Raw genomic sequence first — 6,410 nt, 5'->3', positions numbered from 1 at the left:
TGATCCCTTCCTCCTCAAGATACTCCTCCACTTGAAGGTTCTTGAACTCGGACCCATTGTCGCTCCTTATCTTCTTCACCTTGAGCTCAAACTCGTTTTGAGCTCTCCTTAGGAAGCGCTTGAGGGTCCCTTGGGTTTCAGATTTATCCTGCAAAAAGAATACCCAAGTGAAGCGGGAAAAGTCATCAACAATAACTAGTCCATACTTACTTCCTCCTATGCTTAGATAGGCGACGGGTCCGAAGAGGTCCATATGTAGCAGCTCCAGAGGTCTTGATGTGGTCATCACATTTTTGTTGTAATGCGCTCCTCCCACTTGTTTACCTGCTTGACAAGCTGCACAAGGTCTATCTTTTTCGAAAGTAACATTGGTTAGACCTATCACGTGTTCTCCCTTTAGAAGCTTGTGAAGGTTCTTCATCCCCACATGTGCTAAGCGGCGATGCCACAGCAGCCCATGCTAGTCTTAGCAATTAAGCATGCATCTAGACCGGCCTCCTCTTTTGCAAAATCAACTAAATAAATGAACCATCACTTCTTCTAAAGACAGACACATCTACATTAGTGAATAGACAATTATATCTCATATTGCATAATTGACTAACAGACAACAAGTTATATCCAAGCGACTCAACTAAAAACACATTAGAAATAGAGTGCTCGGAAGAAATAGCAATTTTTCCTAACCCTTTCACCTTGCCTTGGTTCCCATCACCAAATATTATTGAATCTTGGGGATCCTTGTTCTTGACGTAGGAAGAGAACATCCTCTTTTCCCCCGTCATGTGGTTTGTGCATCCGCTGTCGATAATCCAGCTTGAGCCCCCGGATGCATAAACCTGCAAGGCAAATTTAGGCTTGGGTCTTAGGTACCCAACTCATGTTGGGTCCTACAAGGTTAGTCACAATAGCCTTAGGGACCCAAATGCAAGTCTTATCTCCCTTGCATTTTGCCCCTAATTTTCTAGCAACTATCTTCCTATTCTTTCTACAAATAGAAAAGGAAGCGTTTAAAGCATGATATATTATAGAAGGTTCATTCATTACTTTCCTAGGAATATGAACAATATTCTTTCTAGGCACATGATGAATATTTTTCCTAGGCATATCTCTACCATGCACAACATGGGAACTAGAAGCAGTCATATCATAAGCATGTGAAACAACATTATTGCAATGAACATTCCTAGAATATTTCCTATCATTGTATAAGAAAGCATGGTTCTTTTGCACACTATTTTCCATAGGGGCCTTCCCTTTCTCCTTGATAGGGATGGGAGCCTTATGACATGTCAAGTTCTTGGCTTCCCTTTTGAAGCCAAGTTCATCCTTAATTGAGGGGTGTCTACCAATTGTATAGGCATCCCTTGCAAATTTTAGCTTATCAAATTCACTTTTGCTAGTCTTAAGTTGGGCATTAAGACTAGCCACTTCATCATTTAATTTAGAAATTGAAGCTAGGTGTTTGCTACAAGCATCAATATCAAAATCTTTACACCTAGTGCAAGTTACAACATTTTCTACACAAGATGTTGATTTACTAGCTATTTCTAACTTAGCATTCAAATTATCATTTATGCTCCTTAAGCTAGAAATTGTCTCATGGTAAGTAGATAGTTCACAAGAAAGCATTTCATTCCTTTTAACTTCTAAAGCATGAGATTTTTGTGCCTCTACAAATTTATCATGTTCTTCATACAACAAATCCTCTTGCTTTTCTAATAACCTATTCTTATCATTCAAGGCATCAATTAATTCATTAATTTTATCAACCTTGGTTCTGTCTAGGCCCTTGAATAAACATGTATAATCTATTTCATCATCATCACTAGACTCGTCCTCACTTGAAGAAGTATAAGTAGTATTTCTAGTACATACCTTCTTCTCCCTTGCCATGAGGCATGTATGACGCTCGTTGGGGAAGAGGGCCGATTTGTTGAAGGCGGTGGCGGCGAGTCCTTCGTTGTCGGAGTCGGACGACGAACAATCCAAGTCCCACTCCTTGCCAAGGTGTGCCTCGCCCTTAGCCTTCTTGTAAGCTTTCTTCTTTTCCCTCTTGTTCCCTTGTTCCTGGTCACTATCATTATCGGGACAGTTAGCGATAAAATGACCAATCTTACCACATTTGAAGCATGAGCGCTTCCCCTTCGTCTTGTTCTTGTAAGGCTGTCCTTTGCGTTCCTTAAGCGCCGTCTTGAAGCGCTTGATGATGAGGGCCATCTCTTCATCATTGAGCTCGGCTGCCTCAACTTGTGCTACCTTGCTAGGTAGCGCCTCCTTGCTCCTCGTTGCCTTGAGAGCAATGGGTTGAGGCTCATGGATTGGACCGTTCAATGCGTCGTCCACGTATCTCGCCTCCTTGATCATCATCCGCCCGCTTACGAACTTTCCAAGGATCTCCTCGGGCGTCATCTTCGTGTACCTAGGATTCTCACGAATATTGTTCACAAGATGTGGATCAAGGACGGTAAAGGACCTTAGCATTAGGCGGACGACGTCGTGGTCCGTCCATCGCGTGCTTCCATAGCTCCTCATCTTGTTGATGAGGGTCTTGAGCCTGTTGTATGTTTGGGTTGGCTCCTCCCCTCTTATCATCGCGAATCTCCCGAGTTCACCTTCCACCAACTCCATCTTGGTGAGCATGGTGACGTCGTTCCCCTCATGTGAGATCTTGAGGGTGTCCCAGATCTGCTTGGCATTGTCCAAGTCGCTCACCTTATGGTATTCATCCCTGCACAATGAAGCTAGAAGAATAGTAGTAGCTTGTGTATTTTTGTGAATTTGCTCGTTAATGAACATGGGACTATCAGTACTATCAAATTTCATTCCACTCTCTACTATCTCCCATATGCTCGGATGGAGAGAGAACAAGTGACTACGCATTTTGTGACTCCAAAATCTGTAGTCCTCTCCATCAAAGTGAGGAGGTTTGCCAAGTGGAATGGAGAGCAAATGAGTATTTGTACTTTGCGGAATACGAGAGTAGTCGAAAGAAAAGTTTGAATTAACCGTCTTTCTTTTGTCGTAGTCGTTGTCATTGTTGTCCTTTTGGGAAGAAGTGGACTCGTCGCTGTCGTCGTAGTAGACGATCTCCTTGATGTGCCTTGTCTTCTTCTTCTTCCCATCCTTTCGTTTGTGGCCCGAGCCCGAGTCGGTAGGCTTGTCATCTTTAGGCTCGTTGACAAAGGACTCCTTCTCCTTATCATTGATCACAATCCCCTTGCCCCTAGGATCCATCTCTTCAGGCGGTTAGTCCCTTTCTTGAAGAGAACGGCTCTGATACCAATTGAGAGCACCTAGAGGGGGGTGAATAGGTGATCCTGTAAAACTTGAAACTTAATGCCACAAAAACTGATTAGGAGTTAGCGCAAGAATGCCAAGTGGCTAGAGAAGAGTCTTTGCAAGACACGATAACCACAAGAAGATCAATCACAGATAGACACAGTGGTTTATCCCGTGGTTCGGCCAAGTCCAACACTTGCCTAGTCCACGTTGTGGCGTCCCAACGGACGAGGGTTGCAATCAACCCCTCTCAAGCTGTCCAATGACCCACTTGAATACCACGGTGTTTTGCTTTGCTTTTCTATATCCCGTTTGCGAGGAATCTCCACAACTTGGAGCCTCTCGCCCTTACACTTTGATGGTCACAAAGAAGCACAGAGTAAGGGAGGGATGAGCAACACACTCAAGACAAGAAATCACAGCAACACCACGCACACAAGTCACAACAAGAGCTCACAACACAACTCAGCGAGTTCGCAACTCAAATGGAGCTCTAATTGCTATCGCAAGGAATCAAAAGCGCGGAATCGAAGTCTTGGTGCTTAGGAATGCTTAGAGAATGCTTGGGTGTGCTCCTCCATGCGCCTAGGGGTCCCTTTTATAGCCCCAAGGCAGCTAGGAGCCGTTGAGTGCATTCCAGGAAGGCAATTCTTGCCTTCTGTCGCCTGGCGCACCGGACGCGGTGCGGATCTCTTTCCTTATTTGGCGAAGCCGACCGTTGGCGCCTTGGAGCCGTTGGCGCACCGGACACTGTCCGGTGCACACCGGACAGTCCGGTGCCCCCTTCTAGCCGTTGGCTCGGCCACGCGTCGCGCCCGGATTAAGCGGCCGACCGTTGGCCCGGCGACCGTTGGCTCACCGGACACTGTCCGGTGCACACCGGACAGTCCGGTGAATTATAACCGTACGCCGTTAATTTCTTTCCGAGAGCAGCAAGTTCGCCCGAGCCTGCCTAGCGCACCGGACACTGTCCGGTGCACCACCGGACAGTCCAGTGCACCCAGACAGAGCTGGCTTTGGCTGAACAAGGCCATCTCTTCTCCAATTCGATTTCTCCTATTTCCAGCACTTAGACACAATACATTAGTCTCTAAAACAATGTACTAAGTCTAAGAAACATACCTTTATACTTGATTTGTACTTTGTCCACCATTGAACACTTAGGCACTTGTGTTGGACACTAAATCACCAAAATACTTAGAAATGGCCCAAGGGCACATTTCCCTTTCACTTTGTTCTCAAGCGCTGTAATTTGTGCTCTTGAGACCATGTTAGACCCGATGGACACCATCGGAACATGGAGTATTTCGAGTTAACTGTTTGCTGGTTTCTCCTGTGTCTTTCTCCTCATTTGTCTTGGTCAATTTACCAAACATCATCGGCCCTTCATTGTTCCCCTGTACGACATCTATTGTACCTATCTTGATGATATCTCCGCTTGTCATCCTCTTGGCACTCGTAGATATTTTCTCTCCAGGTTCCCCTGTCAAATCGGTCGGCTTTCGTGGCCGAGTAGTCCGGTAATCTTACTGGACCTGTGCCTGGTGACCAGATTGAGGTGAACCCGATTGGTCTTATACTGGTGGTGCCAACCTGTCAAATACATAAGTTGGGTGCCCCCAGGCGGGGTACTGTGGCATCCAAATGGGTACGGTGGCATGTCCCATATTTGATTGGGTGAATAGTGTTGGAAGATATGCATACAGATATGACACAGGTGGGCACGGGGGTGGACGTGTCCGTGTAGGTACATTGGGTCTTAGATGAATATCATTACGAGGTGACTCTTCCGATTGGTGTGAAGACCTAATCGGTCTAACCTGTCATCGCTTTTGGGTCGGTGAGCAAAGTTTCTGTGCTGGCCGATTATTGGGACATGCCATCTTCTTCACATATTTAGATAATATCTGATCAAATGTTGGGTCGGCTTTGACCAACCGACCGGACACTTTAAAAGTATTCGTCTTCCATGTACCTACTTCTGATAGTCGAGGTTTGAAGGTACGTGGTTGTCGTTGTTTCTAGGCGCTGCGGACCGTTCGCTTGACCTACCCGGACTGTCCGATGGTGTCCCGAACCATCCATGTCTATGCATCGAACCGTCCGTTGTGCCCAGATCAAGGGGTCGCGCCTGGCTGTGTGACTGTGCCTGCGCCTGCGCCTGCCCCTAGTGTTGGAGGTCATGATGGTCATCTTTAATGTCTCTCCTCCATCAGGGGTCTTTCTGTCACCTTTTCCTACAAGAAATTTTAGTGTTTTCATTGGCCTCTCATGTATCGCTGATGATGATATCCTTGTCCTTGCCCCTTATTGACTGCGCTAGGCCGAACCAAGACTTTTTTACCATCAAAGTTGATCATCTTTATTGGGAAGGGCTTTGTGTCCACCTGCATTTCTTGAAATTTTAATCAACCCTCGTTGATGGCCAATTGGATCTATCGTTGAAACACATTACAATCATCAGTGGCGTGAGAGAATGAATTATGCCACTTGTTGGGGGCCTTCGGCTTCCGAAGGTCCTCAAAAACATGATTTGACAATGTTTTCCAAGAGAAATATGTAAACAGGTACCTTCGAAGTTAGATTGCGGGTATACAAAAGCACGGTTAAAGACGAAGCTTGACTGGGACGAAAGGCGATCACGACGAAGGATAAGACGACCACGAAGCTATGTGCAGAAAAGCTTCGGCATAACGGCAGAAAAGGGGAACCGACTTAAAGATGAAAAGCCAAATTAGACCTCGAAGAATTACTATAGAGTTATTGTTAAATATAATGGATATTAATGTAATTTTGCATGGGCTGCGACCCGTGCCTATAAATAGGTGAACAGTATTCCTGTACTGGGGACACGCGGATTTGGCATTTGCTTTTGCATCACACCTGTATTCACATTCCTTCAAACCGAAGGTACATTTGTAATTTACCGTTGTTTACACAAGTAATATAAGTAAAAATAAATTAATAACAATGTTTACAGAGACTATGTTATTTTCTGTATTATGTGTTTGAATGTTCTTTATCTTTCATAATAATCATGAAGGTTTGTTCTTGATGACCTTCGTCCGAAATCCATTATATCCGAAGGGAAATAATGATCCAAAGGACGAAGGGTTTTGATATTTAAC

Source organism: Zea mays, chromosome 9, assembly GCF_902167145.1.
Source record: "Zea mays cultivar B73 chromosome 9, Zm-B73-REFERENCE-NAM-5.0, whole genome shotgun sequence".
NCBI classification, from domain to species: Eukaryota; Viridiplantae; Streptophyta; class Magnoliopsida; order Poales; family Poaceae; genus Zea; species Zea mays.
Note: the sequence above shows the minus strand (reverse complement) of the source record.